This window comes from Equus asinus, unplaced genomic scaffold (genome assembly GCF_041296235.1).
Source record: "Equus asinus isolate D_3611 breed Donkey unplaced genomic scaffold, EquAss-T2T_v2 contig_438, whole genome shotgun sequence".
Lineage (NCBI taxonomy): Eukaryota > Metazoa > Chordata > Mammalia > Perissodactyla > Equidae > Equus > Equus asinus.
In genome coordinates, this window is record NW_027225114.1 from 1 (window position 1) to 24,188 (window position 24,188).

At 53.7% G+C, this 24,188-nt stretch overlaps 1 long non-coding RNA gene across 2 annotated transcripts; it reads right to left on the minus strand.

Annotated features, from left to right (window-relative positions):
* Positions 1 to 4,730: 4,730 nt before the first annotated feature.
* On the minus strand, positions 4,731 to 7,269 carry LOC139043948 (uncharacterized). 2 transcript variants are annotated; one of them, XR_011501013.1, is made up of 3 exons: positions 6,765 to 7,269; positions 5,241 to 5,475; positions 4,731 to 4,953 (listed from the first exon to the last, which is right to left on the minus strand). It is a non-coding gene; the product is annotated as an uncharacterized lncRNA (long non-coding RNA). The 2 variants fall into 2 exon arrangements; XR_011501012.1 differs by having other exon boundaries at positions 4,731 to 4,957; positions 6,765 to 7,268.
* Positions 7,270 to 24,188: the final 16,919 nt, after the last annotated feature.

Sequence of the window (24,188 nt, forward strand, 5' to 3'; positions counted from 1 at the left end):
GGGCGCGCGGGTCGACCAGATGTCCGCGGCGCTCGGGGCCGGGCCCCGGGTCTCTGGGTGCTCTGGGTGCGCTCCCGGCCCTCTGTCGGCTCCGAAGGCCCCGCGGACTCGTAGCCACGGGGTCCGGCGGCGCGCGGGTCGACCAGATGTCCGCGCCGAGCGCCGCGGGACTGCAGGGCGCTCGGCCTTCTCGGAGGCTCGAGGGCTCCGGCGACCCGGCGGACGAGCAGCGGCGAGGCCGCCGTGGCCGCCGCCCTGCCGGGTCGACCGGCGACCCGACCCCCGTGTCTCGGGGGGGGGGGGGGGAGCGGGTCGACCAGATGTCCGCACCGAGCGCCGCGGGGCCGTGGGGCCGCGGGGCGCTCGGCCCTTCTCGGAGCCCCGAGGGCTCCCTGGAGGCTGCGGACGAGCAGCCGCGAGGCCCCCGGGGCAGCCGCCCTGCCGGGTCGACCGGCGGCCCGGCCCGGACTCGGGCCCCCGGGTCCCGTGGCGCGCGGGGTCGACCAGATGTCCGCGCCGAGCGCCACATGGCTGCGGGTCGCTCCGGCTTCTCGCAGTCCCGAGGGTTCCGCGGGCACGTAGCTGCGAGACCCGGGCGGCTGCCCTCCGCCCGGCTCACGGGGCGCTCGTGTCCATCAGCTGGTCGTGCGGAAATCCCGTGGTTGGCCTCCCTCCCTCCCTCCCTCCCTCGTCAGCCGCCACGTTTTCGGGGTTCGTGCGACTGGGATGAAATAGACCTTCCCAACGTCAATCGGAGATCATCCATCATACCTCTCGAGTCCCCAAAAGCCAAGAAACACGCCAACCAAAACGCTTTTATTATGCCAACGGTTCCCGTTTTCATTCCTATCGTTTAGGGAGGTTTGGTGGCAGCAGCGGCCGAAAGCAAAGGAAACCCGAGGAAAGCGGCTCCATCCACCAGGCTTGTGTCTCATCGGTGCCGACGCAGGAGGGACGGGCTTCGTTCGTTCGTTCGCTGCGGCCCAAATTCCCGGGCCGCCCGAGGACCGCTCGCACCGGCCCGAGGGAGGGAGCCCCGGCAGGCAGGATGCCTCCGGGGGAAATGGCCAAGTCGACCGCGCGACCCACAACCCGCCCGACTCGGGGCGAGAAGGAGCATGGAGGAGGACTCCGTCCCCTAGTCGGCAGACGGCCCCGGGACAGGGACGTTCGCCAAAACCTCCCCAAGGCCGCTTTCCGTGACCGAGTCGGCCTCCCCGCCTGTACTCGTCCCGGCCCGAGAAACGAGACGCGGGGTGGATCGGGACCAGCCACGCACCAGGCCGGCCGGCGCGGCATCCTCCCTCCCCCGACCTGACCTGACCTGGACGAACGCCTCCCCATCGCCCGCCCCCCCGCGAGGCTGATCCGTCCGGCCGGGTGAGGAGGCCGCTTGTCGGGCGCCACCTGCTGCCCGGCATCCTCTTATATAGTGTTCGAGGAGGTCGACCAGGTGGCCCGGCCTGGATTGGGGGGGGGGGGCGCGCGGGTGCGGTGTCCCGGGGCGGCGGGGGACGGGGGGGGGTAGGAGTGGAGAGGGAAAGGTGGGCGTGGAGAATGCCGGGGTCGGGGGTCGGCGCGGGGCGGGGCGGGAGTTGGGGATAGGGGAGGGGCGGGAGGCCGTCTGGACATGGAGGTCGGAAGAGCGGTGGTGACAATGATTTTCATTATCATTTAGAAAGAAGAACGTGGACTTCTTTAGAGGAGTCCTTTGAATAGCTTCTCCATTTAGTTAACATACATCCAAATGGAGGTCGGGAAACTTGGGTCCTGTTAACATATGGATGGAAGTGGAAAGAACTATCGCGATGACCGTCCTTGTGTTTCTTTTATTTTTCTTTCTTCCTGCTCCCCAAAGCCGCCCCCCCACCCCCGCCCCGCCCCGGCCCCGCCCCGCCCCGTCCCGTCCCGTCCCACGTCCATAGTTGTAGGTTCCAGTGGTAGGTCTTTCGCGTTTCTGCTATGTGGGACGCCGCCTCGGCGTGGCTTGAAGGGGCGATGCTGGGTCTGGGGCTGCGCCCAGGATCCGAACCGGTGAAAACCTGGCCGTCGAAGCCGGGGGCCGGGGTGGGTGGGCGCTACTTGACCGTTCGTCCACGGGCTCGGCCCCCGGCCCCTTGTTTTCTAGGGAGAGAGACAGAGAGACCCGATCCATTTTCCCTTGGCCTCTAAAGCGTGCGTTGTGGTCGAAAGGCGACAGAGAGAGGGGTTCTGGTCCAGAAAGCCCCGACTGCGCCGCCGCGGGGTATCGGTCGGTTCCGCCCGAACCGTCCGAGTCGGAAAGGAACGGACAGCTTTCCTCCTTTGGGCCCCTGACTTGGGACCGACAGGGGAAGAGGAACAGGCCTCTCTCCCTCACACACCCTGGCCCCTTCCTCCAGGACGCCCTCCTTCTAGTCAGCCCGCCTCTGGCTTTTCCACACGCCGACGACCGCTCGTCGGCATGGACCCACCTTCCTTGGGGGACACCACCACACGACTCTCCCACTCGTCTGCCTGCCTTTCGTTGGCGTCGCTGCCAAAGGCGAGGGGTAGGGGTGGCGGTGGCAGGGACGGCAGGGGCCCAGCGGCTCTCTGGCGGGTGAGGAAGTCTTGCTGGTTCTCCTAGGTCGGTGATCTTTCTCGATCTCCACACACATTCTTCGTTTGGGGAGCCAAGAGACGCCCTCTGAGGAATCCCTATGGCCAGGGTCGATCACTTACTCGCTCACTGCCTCGGCCTCGGCCTCGCCTCTGTCAGTCTTGTCTCTCTCCCTCCCTCCCTCCCTCCCTCCCTCCCTCCCTCGTCGGTCTCTGTGTGTGGACGTCTAGGTGGAGGCGAGGCAGGGAGGCCACCCACCCACCTACCTCGTGGTTTACCACACGCTCTACACGGAGGTAGAATTCCCATCCCACCGAATCCATCCTTTCCACGGGGCACAAGCCAGTGGCCTTCGGGAGTCTCTCTCCCCAAGGTGGCGCATCCGTCACGGCTATCTATTTCCAGAAGGTTTCCGTTTCATCCCCTCCCCCCGAAACAAAACACGGCCCCACTCCCGGATCTGCCCCACCACGATCACCACCACCACTGCCGCCGCCGCCGCCGCCGCCATCTGCTGTCGCCCTCTAGGGTTGGACCGTTCTAGCTCTCTCCTCTGTGTGGAATCGCAACGTAGGTCGCCTTGGATGTCTGGCACCTCTCACTTAGCAGAAGGTTTTGGAGGCTCAGGCTGGGCCACGCTTTGGCCCGGGTCAGTGTTCCGTTCCTTCCGGACCGGCTTCCTCGTTTTCCACGAGAAGGAGCCGTGAAGACGGAAAGGAAGGGGCGGATGGATGCTTTTCCGTGCTACCGAGTCCCTCTCCCTTTTCCCCAAAGCGTGAGGGGCGGTCGAGAGGATCGTCTCTGATGACAAAAGTCAGAGGCACCCCGGGTCAGACACCGTGCGAGGCGTTGGTGTGTTCTCGAGAGGAGAACACGTCCCCCGTCAGCGTTTCCTGTCGTTCTCGTTCCGAAAGGATTCACGCGCCACCCCGTCTCCCTCAAGGTCTTAGGGCTGTCGTTGCTCCGCAGCCGTCACGTGTCGTGGATCCTGGGCACCACCACGCCACCCCGCCCCCCCCCCCCCCCCCGCCATAGCTGTCGATCGCTATGTGGCACGCCTACGTTTGCCCAAAAGAGCAGTCGATGGACAGCGTGGTGGCTTTTCCCAGCAGGCAGGCAGGTGAGAGTCACCCCTCTAGAAGGTTTCCAAGCCCCGTTCCATTCTCAGAGGCAGCTCCTTTGGCCATCAAGGAGGCAGGCGATGGGGGTGGGGGTGGGGATGGGGATGGGGCAGGGGCCTCTGTCCCTCTGTCGCGGTAGAAATGATTGGGAAAGGAGGGACGATGGGCGTAGGTCGACCATCCTGGGCGGTGGTGCTTTGGGAGATTTTTCTAGAAGAAGGAGCGAACGGCGTTCCCTGGGAAGGGAGGAAACCAGAGGAGGTCCCCCTCAGACCGACCTGGCACGAGAAGGACACACACTCTCTCTCTCTCTCTCTCTCTCTCCCTTTTCTTCCTGACTTGAAATCAGAGACAAAAATTCCCTGCCAAAGGGGCCCTCCCAAAACGGGGAGTGAGGAAGACCTCCTTCTCTTCACGGCTGAAGTTCTCCCTGCCTTTCCTGGACGGGAAGGATAGCACCTACGCCCGCTGCCGTCGGTGACTTTTAGTCCCCCTGGAGAGGAAGAAATTCTTTCCCGTGGCGAACCCTGGCGGTTCGTTCGTGCTGCAGAGGACGTGACCCTCTCTGACACACCCAGGAACCTCCTCGCTCCGGGTCGAGGAGAGGGAGTTCTGTTCTGTGGTTTTAGAATGGTGCTTAAAAAGGGATGTCGCTTACAAAGGGTCCTCGTCCCCCTTCCTAAACCTAAACGGACGGCTCGGCTCGGAGGCGGTGAGATACGTTTCGCATCCTCCTCGTCGTCTTCACTCAAAGTTTTATTGGAGTTTGGAAGATTTTATTTTTTGTCTTTCCTTTTTCTCCCCAAAGCCCCCCGGTACGTAGTTGTGTGTTCTTCGCGGTGGGTCCTTCTAGCGGTGTGTATGTGGGACGCCGCCTCAGCGTGGTTTGATGAGCAGTGCCGTGTCCGCGCCCGGGATCCGAACGAACCGATTGAAACACTGGGCTGCCTGCAGCGGAGCGCGCGAACTTAACCACTCGGCCACGGGGCCAGCCCCTTACTGGGATTTTTCAAAACAAACTCCGGGGGGCCGGCCCGGTGGCGCGGCGGTGAAGTTCGCACGTTCTGCTCCGCCGGCCCCGGGTTCGCCGGTCCGGATCCCGGGCACAGGACCCGGCACCGCTTGGCGAGCCACGCTGTGGCAGGCGTCCCACCTGGAAAGTAGAGGGGGATGGGCACGGATGTCAGCTCAGGGCCAGTCTTCCTCGGCCGACAGAGGAGGATTGGTGGCAGATGTTCGCTCAGGGCTCATCTTCCTCAAAAATAAAATAATAAATCGATTCGATAAAATGTCAAATAACACAACCGCGGGATCACGCTTAGAGTCACCCTTGGCCCGATGATGCCACTCCCCACCCCCCCCACCCCCCTGCCCCCCACCATTTGGAGGTGCCGTCAGTGGGATTCGTTCCTGTTTGTCCATCTTTCTTCCTCTTTTTTTTTTTTTTTTTAAAGACTGGCACCCGAGCTCATTGCCAATCTTTTCTTTTCTTTTTATTCCTCCTCCTTCTTCTTCTTCTCCCCAGAGCACCCCAGTACCTAGTTCTATATTCTCTTTGAGGGTCCCTCTGGTTCTGCCGTGTGGGACGCCACCTCAGCGTGGTTTGATGAGCGGTGCCGTGTCCGAGCCCAGGATCCGAACCTTCCAAGCCCCGGGCCGCTGAAGCGGAGCGTGCAAACTCAACTGCTCGGCCACGGGGTCAGCCCCTTCCTTCCTTCCTTCCTTCCTTCCTAAGGAGGAGGAGGCAGGCACTGTGTGAAGTCGCCAGTGAGTCTGTGGAAAGAGACGGAGGATTTCCCATGGGAAGCCGGGGCGGGGGACACGGACCGATGTCGTGCGAACTTGAAGGTGAAAGATCAAAAAACCCACACACGCCTAGAGCGGCGGGTTGCCCGTTAGGAGTTTGCTTGCCGGGCCCATAACGCAGGGCTCATCGATGAGCCAAACCGTCCGTGATCCTCAAGCAGTCTAGTAGGGTTAGAGAAAGGAGGGGGGCACTCTTTCTGCCCCAGATGAGGCGAGTTTCTCAGACAGCCACCCTGCCCCAACATCTTCCCTCCCTGCCTCCCGGCCCTTGGTGGACTGCGGCCTAAGGGTGGGGGAATTGAAGAAAGCCGTTCAATGGGAAAAAGCCCGAGGCCATGGGAGAGAGCTTCCTGCACTTGAATGAAGCCCTGACGCCAGGCCCATCGGAATGAATGGGCCTGACCTCCCCTCCCCCCTCCCCCCTCCCCCCTCCCAGGCTGGCGACTCGGCAGTGGAAGGCTAGGGGTTTCTTCCGAAATGGTGAACCGGCCCCCTTGTCCACAGGAAAACCACACACGGGTACAGCCTAGGCCGGATCTCAGGCCAAGTCGTCAGGGTGGCAAGATGATGGCGGATGAGAGGAAACTTGTTCTGGGACCGCACCGCCCCCCCCCCCATCGCCTCTCTGGCTGAGAAGAGGGCTGGGGAGCGGTGAGGGTCAGGGGGAGAGTGGGGGCGGGGCCGGGACAGGGACCACCGGGCAGTAGGACGGGAGTAGCCCTGAGGCCTGCCTGCCTGCTTCCTTCCCTGCCGGCGCAGGGCTGAGAGAGGCACGGGGCACGCTGGCTCCTGCCCCTTCACTCATTCGGGAAGCCTCCTGTTGTTGCTCCTGAGGTGCCGGCTGCGGTGACAGACAGAGCAAAACTCCTCTCTCTGTCTATTTCTTCAAAGGCCCGAGTCTGAGCTACGACAGATTCCCCTGTGGCTCAACCCGCAACCTCCCATCCTGCCAGACCAGACCCCTTGTCTAAAAACCTCCACTGGAGGAGCTCTTCCACCTGACTCGGAAAGGAAACACCAGCCCCGCCTCAGCCTCACACCCACCACCACCACCACCACCCGCCCCCCCCCCCGCCCCACTCTCCTCCGGACCCAGATACCTAACAGAGGGAACAAAAATCCAAAAATCCTGCTGCTCTCCTTCTACCACCTCCACTTCAGAAGAGTCAGTCTCCCCCGAACACCTCAGACTCTGTGACTTCCCGCGGCCTCCCTTTCCCCGTCCCCATTCTCTCCCCGGACGGGCCCCATCTTACACTTGAACGACAGCTCCACCGCTCGGGGCAGCTGGACACGATGTCCCAAAGTGGCCCGGACGGTAGCCTGGTCGATTCCAAAGGACCCACGCACGCAGTCGGCCATAAACGTGGTGTGGAGATCGTGGACGTTTGCGGGCCTCTGATCAAATCACTGCTCCGGGGACCCCGGCGTCTAGGACCCGTCTTCTCCGTGTTCTTCACACCGTTGCTCCTGGGCCGGTTATTCTCTTCCCTCTCACTGACCTTAACGTTTTGTCTCTGCCATTGAATTTTGACTGTGCGAATGTGACTTGCCGCTGTAGGGCTGCGTGGATCTCTCAGGCATCCTGCTGTGCCGTGCGGGGGGGGGGGGGGGGAATCCTTGGTGGGTGGGTCGATAGACGTCCCTTTGGTTGTGCCCTGGAGGGGAGAGACAGAGGGGACGACTCAATCCACCACGAACGCTGATGTCGCTCCGATAAACCTGTAGCGGTGATTCTAGTTTATGGCCCGTGTCCTGAAAATAACTTCCCGAAGGGCCAGCCCGGCGGCACAGCGGTTAAGTTCGCACGTTCCGTTTTGTCAGCCAGGGGTTCGCAGGTTCGGATCCAGGGTGCGGACGTGGCGCCGCTTGGCGAGCCACGCTGTGGTCAGCGTCCCGCCTATCAAGGGGAGGGGGATGGGCACGGATGTTAGCTCGGGATCACTCTCCCGGGGCAAAAAGAGGAGAATTGGCAGCAGGTGTCAGCTCGGGGCTCGTCTTCCTCGAAAAATAAATTAATTAAATTAATAAAAACAACTTCCCAAACCTCTCTGATAACTTGAAGCTTTGAAGTTTTGCGAGGTGAAATCAGGTGATAAAAAAGTCCACGGACAGGGGCGGCCCCGTGGCCGAGTGGTTAAGTTCACAAGCTCCCCTTCGGCGGCCCAGGGTTTTGCCGGTTCAGATCCCGGGCACGGCACGGACACGGCACCGCTCGTCGGGCCGTGTGGAGGCGGCGTCCCACATGCCACAACTGGAAGGGCCCTCAACTAAGATAGACAACTATGTCATGGGGGGGATTGGGGGAGAAAAATCGGGAGGGGGGAAAAAAAAAACAAAAACGGAAGATTGGCAACAGGCGTTAGCTCTGTGAGGGCCGATCTTCCTCACCCAAAAACTAAAGTGAGATGAAATCAAATAAAGCGAAGGAAAAGATAAACCTATGAAATCCCATGTTTCTAAAAGTGGCCAAGTGTTTAGACATTGGCCAAGCGACGGAATGCTCATGGGAAGGACAGTTCCTAATTGCTGGCTTCTTAGTTTTCACCAAAATTAAGGTTCGTGAGGGTTAAAAAATCTACTTAACAAATGCGATGAAAGCCACTAGGCCGGCCCGGTGGCGCGCTGGTTAAGTGTGCCTGTTCCGCTTCGCCGGCCCGGGGTTCGCCAGTTCGGATCCCGGGGGTGGACGTGGCACCGCTGGGCGAGCCACGTGGTGGTAGGCGTCCCACATATGAAATAGAGGAAGATGGGCACGGAGGTGAGCTCAGGGCCAGCCTTCCTCGGCAAAAAGAGGAGGATTGGCAGCAGTTAGCTCAGGGCTCATCGTCCTCAAAACAAAACAAAACAAAACAAAAAGCCACTAAAAGTGAATATGGGAAACATCTTTGTGTTCAAGGAAAGTGAGATGGCTGCCTTCAGGCAAGAGGGCCTAAAAAGTAAAGATCGTTTTGTCTGTGAAAAGGTGATCAAAGTTTCACGGGGAAAATAATCTGAGAAAAAGGCCTGTTCGTGGTCAAGTGGCCTAAAATTGGAACGAGTGGACAGATAGAAATGGCGAGCGATAGGATCTATGGGAGTCTATGAGGAAGCCATTGGGTGTCGGCCTAATTCGGCCTGACAGTGTTTTTCGAAAAGGGCCTGACGTGGCCGTCGAGCACGCATCGCATCGTAGATCCGCTTTACACATTTCCTACGGCAAGAACCAATGCCCTTAAGGGAAAGGAGCAGCTTCCCCGTGCTCGGGCCTTTCCTTAAGGAGAGGCATCTTTCCTTAGGCTAGGAGCGGATGGTTGCGCTCACCTTTGACCATCCGGCTCCCCTGTGACCACCCAGGCCCAGACAACAGACCTGCCACCCAGCAGTGTCTGTCGATCGCTGTGCCGACAGAGCAGTCTCGCGACTATCATCCAAGGGACCTTTCGATCCTATGTGAAACGTCCTCTCTGGGGGTCTAGAAGCACTCTGTACACCCCACTTCCCGGGCACCCTCTCTTCCTTCGGGAAGAAAGGCCCCGGGCCACAGTCCTCACATTTTAGCTCAGAATAAACGCACCCCGATTTTCACGGATAGATTGGTTCCGGATTATTTCCGTCGACAGAATGGAATCAAGTCAATGAGTTTCAAGATCGGAGGGAAGCTGATGCAAAATCAGAATTTGTTTTTCTCACTCCCGAAAGGATACTTTTCTCTAACTTCTAGTCTCCTCCTGATAAAGACATTGGAAAAGGTTTCTCTTGACCTCTGAGGGAATCGACACCAAAGACAGAGATCCTCCATTTTGTCAGAATGATTTCCTAGGCCTCCAATGGAGGAGGCCTCCCTCGGACGGGAGCTCAGCTTTTGTTTTGCAACAGTTTTCCTCTCTCTGCTTGCCTTTAACATCTCCTTTCCCGTTCTTCTTTTTTGGAAGGGAAATACGTGCACCGCTGGGGAAAAAAAAAAAAAAAAGAATTTTCTAAATGACCAAAGAAGATCTACGACTGTTGTTATTTTGGTTTCACGGAGCAGTTCCACGTCCACATTTACTCCATTTTAAACACCCACACACACTCACAGCACGGCGCTGTGAGGATGTCCCGGGGAACTCGATTTGTGGAGGGAATGGCTGTGAGGTCTCTGCCCCCCAACCCCCACCATTTGGGTGCTTCTGCTTGTTGATGAGGACGGGAAGCCCTGCTGAAATCCATATTCTTATCACCACACGTGCATCTGCACCCATGCTCCCCCCCGTGTGTCGTCTTTGGGCTTTGCTGTGGCCCCGTGCGGAGGGAGACCTGTTTTGTGTTGTAAACTTTTCCGCGGCCAAGCGGCTCGGTCCTTTCCTCTACGACTTGTGGGCTCTGTCTGTCCGTCTGCCTTAGAGAGACCCTCTGGGCCGGAAGTGACAGGCTGCACACAATTCCTGACAGACTGCGGACAATTCCTCCGTCGTCACGGTCCTTCTCTGATGACGTGCATGGTTTCGGTTTGACAGCGACCCCCACCCCCCACCCCGCCGTGATTTTCTAAGTCCTCCCGGGAGCCCGGGAAGTGCTCGGGCCGCTCCGGGAAGCGGGGGCCGGCAGCCCCGGCCTGCCCCGTGGCATCTCCGGGGACTTTTCCACCTCTGTCCGCGTCAGCCAGCCGGCAGCCCCGCGCCCGGCCCGGCCCAGAAGTCACGTGGGGAGTCTGTCCCCTTCCTGGCAAGCCCACCCACCCCACCCCCCTCCCCGCCGATTTTCCAACACCTCCTTCTGCGCCCAGGGTTGCCCTGTGCTGCCTGGGAGCTCCGAGGTGGACACCCTGGGGCCTCACGTGGTGACCTCCCGCCCGCCCCAAGCGGGCCCAGAGAGAAAGAGAGAGAGAGAGAGAGACAGAGAGAGACAGAGACAGAGACAGAGACAGAGAGAGACAGAGACAGAGACAGAGACAGAGACAGAGACAGAGAGAGACCTGACCCGGCGGTGGGCTCAGGCTGTGCACTCTCGCTGGCTGGTGACCCGGTTCCCTCCCGCTGACCCCTCCGCGCCGGTCGTTGGGCGCCATCTGGCGGCCGCTTTTACAGAGTGGCCCTCCTCCGGAGCCCCGGCGACATGAGCAAGGGATGGGACTCGCAGGACGTCTGTGTGGTTTCCAGTGTGGGGCTGTGTGGAACAGAGCTGCTAAGAACATTCATGCCCCGGATTCTGTGTGAATGAACAGGAACGTGGCCGCAGCCCCCACCCCGCCCCCCGCCCCAGCCCCCGGGAGTGGTGGGAGTGGTGCCCTCCAGACCACCCTCGGGTTGGATGCCTCCCTCCCTGGAAGGACTCACGGGACTCCACAAAAGCTGACTTCCTGGAGGTCCAGCGGAGACCCCCAAGGCCCAAGGCCCCCCCCCCCCCACCCACCCACCACAGATCACTGTGGAAGCCTTAATGACCCAAGGCTCCAGCTACATACAGACGCTCTTAGGAGGCAAGATACACCAAAGGCTTATGTAGGTTGCCACTTTCGGTGGTTGTTTCCGCGGCGTGTCAGTTTTGGAACCCGCCACGCCCTTTTTCACAGAGGCCATACCGTTTCCCTTCACCACCAGTGAGGCGTGAGTGACTGACTTGGCTTCTCCGCGACCTGACTAGCAGTTTGATCCTGTTCCGGTATTTGGAAGAAGGCAGTCTCACCCATGTGTCCCCACAATGTCTCCCTCTAATTTTCTCACTTGCTTTTCCAGGGAACAGCTCACATCTTTTCATGCGCTTATCGGTCATCCATGCGTACCTCCTCCACCCCAGGTGAAAGTGCCTGCTCTGTCTATTGGTCTTCCATTCTTTTTGTATTTTTCAGTGTTGATTTCCCCCGGGTCTCCACTCCATTGTGGGTTTTGTTTTTTGTTTTTTGTTTTTTGTTTTTTTTTTTTGCTTAAAGATTGTCACCTGAGCTAGGCACTGTTGCGCTGCTTCCTCAGTTTCAGAGGGTACCTTTTTCAGGGTTGCTTTTTGACCGGGTCTCCTCGCCATTGTATTTTTTTATTTTATTTTTTTTGCTTAAAGATTGCCACCTGAGCTAGCCTCTGTTGCCCATCTTCTTCGGTTTCAGAGGGTAGATTTCTCAGTGTTGCTTTTTCGCCAGCTCTCCACGCCCTTGCGTCTTTTTTTTTTCTGCTTGAAGGCTGCAACCTGAGCTAGCTTCTTTTGCCCATGTTCGTCAGTTTCAGAGGGTGGATTTCTCCGTGTTGCTTTTTCCCCAGGTCTCCACACCCTTGTGTGTTTCTTTGGCTTAACGATTGCCACCTGAGGTAGCCTCTGTTGCCCATCTTCGTCCGTTTCAGAGGGTGGATTTCTCAGTGTTGCCTTTTCCCCAGCTCCCCACGCCCTTGTGTGTTTCTTTTGCTTAAAGATTGTCACCTGAGCTAGGCACTGTTGCCCTGCTTCCTCAGTTTCAGAGGGTACCTTTTTCAGGGTTGCTTTTTGACCGGGTCTCCTCGCCATTGTATTTTTTTATTTTATTCTTTTTGCTTAAAGATTGCCACCTGAGCTAGCCTCTGTTGCGCTTCTTTCTCAGTTCTAGAGGGTAGATTTCTCCGTGTTGCTTTTTCCCCAGGTCTCCACGCACTTCCTTTTATTTTTCCTTAAAAATTGCCACCTGAGCTAGCCTCTGTTGTCCATCTTCGTCGGTTTCAGAGGGTAGATTTCTCACTGTTGCTTTTTTGCCAGGTCTGCACGCCCTTGTGTTTTTCTTCTGCTTAAAGGTTGCAACCTGAGCTAGCTTCTTTTGCCCATGTTCCTCAGTTTCAGAGGGTGGATTTCTCCGTGTTGCTTTTTCCCCAGGCCTCCACGCCCTTGTGTGTTTCTTTTGCTTAACGATTGCCACCTGAGCTAGCCTCTGTTGCCCATCTTCGTCCTTTTCAGAGGGTGGATTTCTCAGTGTTGCCTTTTCCCCAGCTCCCCACGCCCTTGTGTGTTTCTTTTGCTTAAAGATTGCCACCTGAAGCCAGCCTCTCTTGCCCATCTTCCTCAGTTTCAGAGGGTAGATATTTCAGGGTTGCTTTTTCCCCAGGGCTCCACGCCTTTGTGCTTTGTTTTTGCTTAAGGATTGCCACCTGAGGTAGCCTCTCTTGCCCATCTTCCTCAGTTTCAGAGGGTGGATTTCTCCGTGTTGCTGTTTCCCCAGGTCTCCACGCCCTTGTGTGTTTCTTTTGCTTAAAGATTGCCACCTGAGCTAGCCTCTGTTGCCCATCTTCGTCCGTTTCAGAGGCTGGATTTCTCAGTGTTGCCTTTTCGCCAGCTCCCCACGCCCTTGTGTGTTTCTTTTGCTTAAAGATTGTCACCTGAGCTAGGCACTGTTGCCCTGCTTCCTCAGTTTCAGAGGGTACCTTTTTCAGGGTTGCTTTTTGACCGGGTCTCCTCGCCATTGTATTTTTTTATTTTATTTTTTTTGCTTAAAGATTGCCACCTGAGCTAGCCTCTGTTGCGCTTCTTTCTCAGTTCTAGAGGGTAGATTTCTCCGTGTTGCTTTTTCCCCAGGTCTCCACGCACTTCCTTTTATTTTTCCTTAAAAATTGCCACCTGAGCTAGCCTCTGTTGTCCATCTTCGTCGGTTTCAGAGGGTAGATTTCTCACTGTTGCTTTTTTGCCAGGTCTGCACGCCCTTGTGTTTTTCTTCTGCTTAAAGGTTGCAACCTGAGCTAGCTTCTTTTGCCCATGTTCCTCAGTTTCAGAGGGTGGATTTCTCCGTGTTGCTTTTTCCCCAGGCCTCCACGCCCTTGTGTGTTTCTTTTGCTTAACGATTGCCACCTGAGGTAGCCTCTGTTGCCCATCTTCGTCCGTTTCAGAGGGTGGATTTCTCAGTGTTGCCTTTTCCCCAGCTCCCCACGCCCTTGTGTGTTTCTTTTGCTTAAAGATTGCCACCTGAAGCCAGCCTCTCTTGCCCATCTTCCTCAGTTTCAGAGGGTAGATATTTCAGGGTTGCTTTTTCCCCAGGTCCCCACGCCTTTGTGTTTTGTTTTTGCTTAACGATTGCCACCTGAGCTAGCCTCTCTTGCCCATGTTCCTCAGTTTCAGAGGGTAGATATTTCAGGGTTGCTTTGTCCCCAGGGCTCCACGCCTTTGTGCTTTGTTTTTGCTTAAGGATTGCCACCTGAGGTAGCCTCTCTTGCCCATCTTCCTCAGTTTCAGAGGGTGGATTTCTCCGTGTTGCTTTTTCCCCAGGTCTCCACGCCCCTGTGTGTTTCTTTTGCTTAAAGATTGCCACCTGAGCTAGCCTCTGTTGCCCATCTTCGTCCGTTTCAGAGGCTGGATTTCTCAGTGTTGCCTTTTCGCCAGCTCCCCACGCCCTTGTGTGTTTCTTTTGCTTAAAGATTGTCACCTGAGCTAGGCACTGTTGCCCTGCTTCCTCAGTTTCAGAGGGTACCTTTTTCAGGGTTGCTTTTTCACCGGGTCTCCTCGCCATTGTATTTTTTTATCTTATTTTTTTTGCTTAAAGATTGCCACCTGAGCTAGCCTCTGTTGCGCTTCTTTCTCAGTTCTAGAGGGTAGATTTCTCCGTGTTGCTTTTTCCCCAGGTCTCCACGCACTTCCTTTTATTTTTCCTTAAAAATTGCCACCTGAGCTAGCCTCTGTTGTCCATCTTCGTCGGTTTCAGAGGGTAGATTTCTCACTGTTGCTTTTTTGCCAGGTCTGCACGCCCTTGTGTTTTTCTTCTGCTTAAAGGTTGCAACCTGAGCTAGCTTCTTTTGCCCATGTCCCTCAGTTTCAGAGGGTGGATTTCTCCGTGTTGCTTTTTCCCCAGGCCTCCACGCCCTTGTGTGTTTCTTTTGCTTAACGATTGCCACCTGAGGTAGCCTCTGTTGCCCATCTTCGTCCGTTTCAGAGGGTGGATTTCTCAGTGTTGCCTTTTCCCCAGCTCCCCACGCCCTTGTGTGTTTCTTTTGCTTAAAGATTGCCACCTGAAGCCAGCCTCTCTTGCCCATCTTCCTCAGTTTCAGAGGGTAGATATTTCAGGGTTGCTTTTTCCCCAGGTCTCCACGCCTTTGTGTTTTGTTTTTGCTTAACGATTGCCACCTGAGCTAGCCTCTCTTGCCCATGTTCCTCAGTTTCAGAGGGTAGATATTTCAGGGTTGCTTTGTCCCCAGGGCTCCACGCCTTTGTGCTTTGTTTTTGCTTAAGGATTGCCACCTGAGGTAGCCTCTCTTGCCCATCTTCCTCAGTTTCAGAGGGTGGATTTCTCCGTGTTGCTTTTTCCCCAGGTCTCCACGCCCTTGTGTGTTTCTTTTGCTTAAAGATTGCCACCTGAGCTAGCCTCTGTTGCCCATCTTCGTCCGTTTCAGAGGCTGGATTTCTCAGTGTTGCCTTTTCGCCAGCTCCCCACGCCCTTGTGTGTTTCTTTTGCTTAAAGATTGTCACCTGAGCTAGGCACTGTTGCCCTGCTTCCTCAGTTTCAGAGGGTACCTTTTTCAGGGTTGCTTTTTAACCGGGTCTCCTCGCCATTGTATTTTTTTATCTTATTTTTTTTGCTTAAAGATTGCCACCTGAGCTAGCCTCTGTTGCCCATCTTCGTCCGTTTCAGAGGCTGGATTTCTCAGTGTTGCCTTTTCGCCAGCTCCCCACGCCCTTGTGTGTTTCTTTTGCTTAAAGATTGTCACCTGAGCTAGGCACTGTTGCCCTGCTTCCTCAGTTTCAGAGGGTACCTTTTTCAGGGTTGCTTTTTGACCGGGTCTCCTCGCCATTGTTTTTTTTTATTTTATTTTTTTTGCTTAAAGATTGCCACCTGAGCTAGCCTCTGTTGCGCTTCTTTCTCAGTTCTAGAGGGTAGATTTCTCCGTGTTGCTTTTTCCCCAGGTCTCCACGCACTTCCTTTTATTTTTCCTTAAAAATTGCCACCTGAGCTAGCCTCTGTTGTCCATCTTCGTCGGTTTCAGAGGGTAGATTTCTCACTGTTGCTTTTTTGCCAGGTCTGCACGCCCTTGTGTTTTTTTTCTGCTTAAAGGTTGCAACCTGAGCTAGCTTCTTTTGCCCATGTTCCTCAGTTTCAGAGGGTGGATTTCTCCGTGTTGCTTTTTCCCCAGGCCTCCACGCCCTTGTGTGTTTCTTTTGCTTAACGATTGCCACCTGAGGTAGCCTCTGTAGCCCATCTTCGTCCCTTTAAGAGGGTGGATTTCTCAGTGTTGCCTTTTCCCCAGCTCCCCACGCCCTTGTGTGTTTCTTTTGCTTAAAGATTGCCACCTGAAGCCAGCCTCTCTTGCCCATCTTCCTCAGTTTCAGAGGGTAGATATTTCAGGGTTGCTTTTTCCCCAGGTCCCCACGCCTTTGTGTTTTGTTTTTGCTTAACGATTGCCACCTGAGCTAGCCTCTCTTGCCCATGTTCCTCAGTTTCAGAGGGTAGATATTTCAGGGTTGCTTTGTCCCCAGGGCTCCACGCCTTTGTGCTTTGTTTTTGCTTAAGGATTGCCACCTGAGGTAGCCTCTCTTGCCCATCTTCCTCAGTTTCAGAGGGTGGATTTCTCCGTGTTGCTTTTTCCCCAGGTCTCCACGCCCTTGTGTGTTTCTTTTGCTTAAAGATTGCCACCTGAGCTAGCCTCTGTTGCCCATCTTCGTCCGTTTCAGAGGCTGGATTTCTCAGTGTTGCCTTTTCGCCAGCTCCCCACGCCCTTGTGTGTTTCTTTTGCTTAAAGATTGTCACCTGAGCTAGGCACTGTTGCCCTGCTTCCTCAGTTTCAGAGGGTACCTTTTTCAGGGTTGCTTTTTGACCGGGTCTCCTCGCCATTGTATTTTTTTATTTTATTTTTTTTGCTTAAAGATTGCCACCTGAGCTAGCCTCTGTTGCGCTTCTTTCTCAGTTCTAGAGGGTAGATTTCTCCGTGTTGCTTTTTCCCCAGGTCTCCACGCACTTCCTTTTATTTTTCCTTAAAAATTGCCACCTGAGCTAGCCTCTGTTGTCCATCTTCGTCGGTTTCAGAGGGTAGATTTCTCACTGTTGCTTTTTTGCCAGGTCTGCACGCCCTTGTGTTTTTCTTCTGCTTAAAGGTTGCAACCTGAGCTAGCTTCTTTTGCCCATGTTCCTCAGTTTCAGAGGGTGGATTTCTCCGTGTTGCTTTTTCCCCAGGCCTCCACGCCCTTGTGTGTTTCTTTTGCTTAACGATTGCCACCTGAGGTAGCCTCTGTAGCCCATCTTCGTCCCTTTCAGAGGGTGGATTTCTCAGTGTTGCCTTTTCCCCAGCTCCCCACGCCCTTGTGTGTTTCTTTTGCTTAAAGATTGCCACCTGAAGCCAGCCTCTCTTGCCCATCTTCCTCAGTTTCAGAGGGTAGATATTTCAGGGTTGCTTTTTCCCCAGGTCTCCACGCCTTTGTGTTTTGTTTTTGCTTAACGATTGCCACCTGAGCTAGCCTCTCTTGGCCATGTTCCTCAGTTTCAGAGGGTAGATATTTCAGAGTTGCTTTGTCCCCAGGGCTCCACGCCTTTGTGCTTTGTTTTTGCTTAAGGATTGCCACCTGAGGTAGCCTCTCTTGCCCATCTTCCTCAGTTTCAGAGGGTGGATTTCTCCGTGTTGCTTTTTCCCCAGGTCTCCACGCCCTTGTGTGTTTCTTTTGCTTAAAGATTGCCACCTGAGCTAGCCTCTGTTGCCCATCTTCGTCCGTTTCAGAGGGTGGATTTCTCAGTGTTGCCTTTTCGCCAGCTCCCCACGCCCTTGTGTGTTTCTTTTGCTTAAAGATTGTCACCTGAGCTAGGCACTGTTGCCCTGCTTCCTCAGTTTCAGAGGGTACCTTTTTCAGGGTTGCTTTTTCACCGGGTCTCCTCGCCATTGTATTTTTTTATCTTATTTTTTTTGCTTAAAGATTGCCACCTGAGCTAGCCTCTGTTGCGCTTCTTTCTCAGTTCTAGAGGGTAGATTTCTCCGTGTTGCTTTTTCCCCAGGTCTCCACGCACTTCCTTTTATTTTTCCTTAAAAATTGCCACCTGAGCTAGCCTCTGTTGTCCATCTTCGTCGGTTTCAGAGGGTAGATTTCTCACTGTTGCTTTTTTGCCAGGTCTGCACGCCCTTGTGTTTTTCTTCTGCTTAAAGGTTGCAACCTGAGCTAGCTTCTTTTGCCCATGTTCCTCAGTTTCAGAGGGTGGATTTCTCCGTGTTGCTTTTTCCCCAGGCCTCCACGCCCTTGTGTGTTTCTTTTGCTTAACGATTGCCACCTGAGGTAGCCTCTGTTGCCCATCTTCGTCCGTTTCAGAGGGTGGATTTCTCAGTGTTGCCTTTTCCCCAGCTCCCCACGCCCTTGTGTGTTTCTTTTGCTTAAAGATTGCCACCTGAAGCCAGCCTCTCTTGCCCATCTTCCTCAGTTTCAGAGGGTAGATATTTCAGGGTTGCTTTTTCCCCAGGTCTCCACGCCTTTGTGTTTTGTTTTTGCTTAACGATTGCCACCTGAGCTAGCCTCTCTTGGCCATGTTCCTCAGTTTCAGAGGGTAGATATTTCAGAGTTGCTTTGTCCCCAGGGCTCCACGCCTTTGTGCTTTGTTTTTGCTTAAGGATTGCCACCTGAGGTAGCCTCTCTTGCCCATCTTCCTCAGTTTCAGAGGGTGGATTTCTCCGTGTTGCTTTTTCCCCAGGTCTCCACGCCCTTGTGTGTTTCTTTTGCTTAAAGATTGCCACCTGAGCTAGCCTCTGTTGCCCATCTTCGTCCGTTTCAGAGGCTGGATTTCTCAGTGTTGCCTTTTCGCCAGCTCCCCACGCCCTTGTGTGTTTCTTTTGCTTAAAGATTGTCACCTGAGCTAGGCACTGTTGCCCTGCTTCCTCAGTTTCAGAGGGTACCTTTTTCAGGGTTGCTTTTTGACCGGGTCTCCTCGCCATTGTATTTTTTTATCTTATTTTTTTTGCTTAAAGATTGCCACCTGAGCTAGCCTCTGTTGCCCATCTTCGTCCGTTTCAGAGGCTGGATTTCTCAGTGTTGCCTTTTCGCCAGCTCCCCACGCCCTTGTGTGTTTCTTTTGCTTAAAGATTGTCACCTGAGCTAGGCACTGTTGCCCTGCTTCCTCAGTTTCAGAGGGTACCTTTTTCAGGGTTGCTTTTTGACCGGGTCTCCTCGCCATTGTTTTTTTTTATTTTATTTTTTTTGCTTAAAGATTGCCACCTGAGCTAGCCTCTGTTGCGCTTCTTTCTCAGTTCTAGAGGGTAGATTTCTCCGTGTTGCTTTTTCCCCAGGTCTCCACGCACTTCCTTTTATTTTTCCTTAAAAATTGCCACCTGAGCTAGCCTCTGTTGTCCATCTTCGTCGGTTTCAGAGGGTAGATTTCTCACTGTTGCTTTTTTGCCAGGTCTGCACGCCCTTGTGTTTTTTTTCTGCTTAAAGGTTGCAACCTGAGCTAGCTTCTTTTGCCCATGTTCCTCAGTTTCAGAGGGTGGATTTCTCCGTGTTGCTTTTTCCCCAGGCCTCCACGCCCTTGTGTGTTTCTTTTGCTTAACGATTGCCACCTGAGGTAGCCTCTGTAGCCCATCTTCGTCCCTTTCAGAGGGTGGATTTCTCAGTGTTGCCTTTTCCCCAGCTCCCCACGCCCTTGTGTGTTTCTTTTGCTTAAAGATTGCCACCTGAAGCCAGCCTCTCTTGCCCATCTTCCTCAGTTTCAGAGGGTAGATATTTCAGGGTTGCTTTTTCCCCAGGTCCCCACGCCTTTGTGTTTTGTTTTTGCTTAACGATTGCCACCTGAGCTAGCCTCTCTTGCCCATGTTCCTCAGTTTCAGAGGGTAGATATTTCAGGGTTGCTTTGTCCCCAGGGCTCCACGCCTTTGTGCTTTGTTTTTGCTTAAGGATTGCCACCTGAGGTAGCCTCTCTTGCCCATCTTCCTCAGTTTCAGAGGGTGGATTTCTCCGTGTTGCTTTTTCCCCAGGTCTCCACGCCCTTGTGTGTTTCTTTTGCTTAAAGATTGCCACCTGAGCTAGCCTCTGTTGCCCATCTTCGTCCGTTTCAGAGGCTGGATTTCTCAGTGTTGCCTTTTCGCCAGCTCCCCACGCCCTTGTGTGTTTCTTTTGCTTAAAGATTGTCACCTGAGCTAGGCACTGTTGCCCTGCTTCCTCAGTTTCAGAGGGTACCTTTTTCAGGGTTGCTTTTTGACCGGGTCTCCTCGCCATTGTATTTTTTTATTTTATTTTTTTTGCTTAAAGATTGCCACCTGAGCTAGCCTCTGTTGCGCTTCTTTCTCAGTTCTAGAGGGTAGATTTCTCCGTGTTGCTTTTTCCCCAGGTCTCCACGCACTTCCTTTTATTTTTCCTTAAAAATTGCCACCTGAGCTAGCCTCTGTTGTCCATCTTCGTCGGTTTCAGAGGGTAGATTTCTCACTGTTGCTTTTTTGCCAGGTCTGCACGCCCTTGTGTTTTTCTTCTGCTTAAAGGTTGCAACCTGAGCTAGCTTCTTTTGCCCATGTTCCTCAGTTTCAGAGGGTGGATTTCTCCGTGTTGCTTTTTCCCCAGGCCTCCACGCCCTTGTGTGTTTCTTTTGCTTAACGATTGCCACCTGAGGTAGCCTCTGTAGCCCATCTTCGTCCCTTTCAGAGGGTGGATTTCTCAGTGTTGCCTTTTCCCCAGCTCCCCACGCCCTTGTGTGTTTCTTTTGCTTAAAGATTGCCACCTGAAGCCAGCCTCTCTTGCCCATCTTCCTCAGTTTCAGAGGGTAGATATTTCAGGGTTGCTTTTTCCCCAGGTCTCCACGCCTTTGTGTTTTGTTTTTGCTTAACGATTGCCACCTGAGCTAGCCTCTCTTGCCCATGTTCCTCAGTTTCAGAGGGTAGATATTTCAGGGTTGCTTTGTCCCCAGGGCTCCACGCCTTTGTGCTTTGTTTTTGCTTAAGGATTGCCACCTGAGGTAGCCTCTCTTGCCCATCTTCCTCAGTTTCAGAGGGTGGATTTCTCCGTGTTGCTTTTTCCCCAGGTCTCCACGCCCTTGTGTGTTTCTTTTGCTTAAAGATTGCCACCTGAGCTAGCCTCTGTTGCCCATCTTCGTCCGTTTCAGAGGGTGGATTTCTCAGTGTTGCCTTTTCGCCAGCTCCCCACGCCCTTGTGTGTTTCTTTTGCTTAAAGATTGTCACCTGAGCTAGGCACTGTTGCCCTGCTTCCTCAGTTTCAGAGGGTACCTTTTTCAGGGTTGCTTTTTCACCGGGTCTCCTCGCCATTGTATTTTTTTATCTTATTTTTTTTGCTTAAAGATTGCCACCTGAGCTAGCCTCTGTTGCGCTTCTTTCTCAGTTCTAGAGGGTAGATTTCTCCGTGTTGCTTTTTCCCCAGGTCTCCACGCACTTCCTTTTATTTTTCCTTAAAAATTGCCACCTGAGCTAGCCTCTGTTGTCCATCTTCGTCGGTTTCAGAGGGTAGATTTCTCACTGTTGCTTTTTTGCCAGGTCTGCACGCCCTTGTGTTTTTTTTCTGCTTAAAGGTTGCAACCTGAGCTAGCTTCTTTTGCCCATGTCCCTCAGTTTCAGAGGGTGGATTTCTCCGTGTTGCTTTTTCCCCAGGCCTCCACGCCCTTGTGTGTTTCTTTTGCTTAAAGATTGCCACCTGAAGCCAGCCTCTCTTGCCCATCTTCCTCAGTTTCAGAGGGTAGATATTTCAGGGTTGCTTTTTCCCCAGGTCTCCACGCCTTTGTGTTTTGTTTTTGCTTAACGATTGCCACCTGAGCTAGCCTCTCTTGCCCATGTTCCTCAGTTTCAGAGGGTAGATATTTCAGGGTTGCTTTGTCCCCAGGGCTCCACGCCTTTGTGCTTTGTTTTTGCTTAAGGATTGCCACCTGAGGTAGCCTCTCTTGCCCATCTTCCTCAGTTTCAGAGGGTGGATTTCTCCGTGTTGCTTTTTCCCCAGGTCTCCACGCCCTTGTGTGTTTCTTTTGCTTAAAGATTGCCACCTGAGCTAGCCTCTGTTGCCCATCTTCGTCCGTTTCAGAGGGTGGATTTCTCAGTGTTGCCTTTTCGCCAGCTCCCCACGCCCTTGTGTGTTTCTTTTGCTTAAAGATTGTCACCTGAGCTAGGCACTGTTGCCCTGCTTCCTCAGTTTCAGAGGGTACCTTTTTCAGGGTTGCTTTTTCACCGGGTCTCCTCGCCATTGTATTTTTTTATCTTATTTTTTTTGCTTAAAGATTGCCACCTGAGCTAGCCTCTGTTGCGCTTCTTTCTCAGTTCTAGAGGGTAGATTTCTCCGTGTTGCTTTTTCCCCAGGTCTCCACGCACTTCCTTTTATTTTTCCTTAAAAATTGCCACCTGAGCTAGCCTCTGTTGTCCATCTTCGTCGGTTTCAGAGGGTAGATTTCTCACTGTGGCTTTTTTGCCAGGTCTGCACGCCCTTGTGTTTTTTTTCTGCTTAAAGGTTGCAACCTGAGCTAGCTTCTTTTGCCCATGTCCCTCAGTTTCAGAGGGTGGATTTCTCCGTGTTGCTTTTTCCCCAGGCCTCCACGCCCTTGTGTGTTTCTTTTGCTTAACGATTGCCACCTGAGCTAGCCTCTGTTGCCCATCTTCGTCCGTTTCAGAGGGTGGATTTCTCAGTGTTGCCTTTTCCCCAGCTCCCCACGCCCTTGTGTGTTTCTTTTGCTTAAAGATTGCCACCTGAAGCCAGCCTCTCTTGCCCATCTTCCTCAGTTTCAGAGGGTAGATATTTCAGGGTTGCTTTTTCCCCAGCTCCCCACGCCCTTGTGTGTTTCTTTTGCTTAAAGATTGCCACCTGAAGCCAGCCTCTCTTGCCCATGTTCCTCAGTTTCAGAGGGTAGATATTTCAGGGTTGCTTTGTCCCCAGGGCTCCACGCCTTTGTGCTTTGTTTTTGCTTAAGGATTGCCACCTGAGGTAGCCTCTCTTGCCCATCTTCCTCAGTTTCAGAGGGTGGATTTCTCCGTGTTGCTTTTTCCCCAGGTCTCCACGCCCTTGTGTGTTTCTTTTGCTTAAAGATTGCCACCTGAGCTAGCCTCTGTTGCCCATCTTCGTCCGTTTCAGAGGGTGGATTTCTCAGTGTTGCCTTTTCGCCAGCTCCCCACGCCCTTGTGTGTTTCTTTTGCTTAAAGATTGTCACCTGAGCTAGGCACTGTTGCCCTGCTTCCTCAGTTTCAGAGGGTACCTTTTTCAGGGTTGCTTTTTGACCGGGTCTCCTCGCCATTGTATTTTTTTATCTTATTTTTTTTGCTTAAAGATTGCCACCTGAGCTAGCCTCTGTTGCGCTTCTTTCTCAGTTCTAGAGGGTAGATTTCTCCGTGTTGCTTTTTCCCCAGGTCTCCACGCACTTCCTTTTATTTTTCCTTAAAAATTGCCACCTGAGCTAGCCTCTGTTGTCCATCTTCGTCGGTTTCAGAGGGTAGATTTCTCACTGTTGCTTTTTTGCCAGGTCTGCACGCCCTTGTGTTTTTTTTCTGCTTAAAGGTTGCAACCTGAGCTAGCTTCTTTTGCCCATGTCCCTCAGTTTCAGAGGGTGGATTTCTCCGTGTTGCTTTTTCCCCAGGCCTCCACGCCCTTGTGTGTTTCTTTTGCTTAAAGATTGCCACCTGAAGCCAGCCTCTCTTGCCCATCTTCCTCAGTTTCAGAGGGTAGATATTTCAGGGTTGCTTTTTCCCCAGGTCTCCACGCCTTTGTGTTTTGTTTTTGCTTAACGATTGCCACCTGAGCTAGCCTCTCTTGCCCATGTTCCTCAGTTTCAGAGGGTAGATATTTCAGGGTTGCTTTGTCCCCAGGGCTCCACGCCTTTGTGCTTTGTTTTTGCTTAAGGATTGCCACCTGAGGTAGCCTCTCTTGCCCATCTTCCTCAGTTTCAGAGGGTGGATTTCTCCGTGTTGCTTTTTCCCCAGGTCTCCACGCCCTTGTGTGTTTCTTTTGCTTAAAGATTGCCACCTGAGCTAGCCTCTGTTGCCCATCTTCGTCCGTTTCAGAGGGTGGATTTCTCAGTGTTGCCTTTTCGCCAGCTCCCCACGCCCTTGTGTGTTTCTTTTGCTTAAAGATTGTCACCTGAGCTAGGCACTGTTGCCCTGCTTCCTCAGTTTCAGAGGGTACCTTTTTCAGGGTTGCTTTTTCACCGGGTCTCCTCGCCATTGTATTTTTTTATCTTATTTTTTTTGCTTAAAGATTGCCACCTGAGCTAGCCTCTGTTGCGCTTCTTTCTCAGTTCTAGAGGGTAGATTTCTCCGTGTTGCTTTTTCCCCAGGTCTCCACGCACTTCCTTTTATTTTTCCTTAAAAATTGCCACCTGAGCTAGCCTCTGTTGTCCATCTTCGTCGGTTTCAGAGGGTAGATTTCTCACTGTTGCTTTTTTGCCAGGTCTGCACGCCCTTGTGTTTTTTTTCTGCTTAAAGGTTGCAACCTGAGCTAGCTTCTTTTGCCCATGTCCCTCAGTTTCAGAGGGTGGATTTCTCCGTGTTGCTTTTTCCCCAGGCCTCCACGCCCTTGTGTGTTTCTTTTGCTTAACGATTGCCACCTGAAGCCAGCCTCTCTTGCCCATCTTCCTCAGTTTCAGAGGGTAGATATTTCAGGGTTGCTTTTTCCCCAGGTCTCCACGCCTTTGTGTTTTGTTTTTGCTTAACGATTGCCACCTGAGCTAGCCTCTCTTGCCCATGTTCCTCAGTTTCAGAGGGTAGATATTTCAGGGTTGCTTTGTCCCCAGGGCTCCACGCCTTTGTGCTTTGTTTTTGCTTAAGGATTGCCACCTGAGGTAGCCTCTCTTGCCCATCTTCCTCAGTTTCAGAGGGTGGATTTCTCCGTGTTGCTTTTTCCCCAGG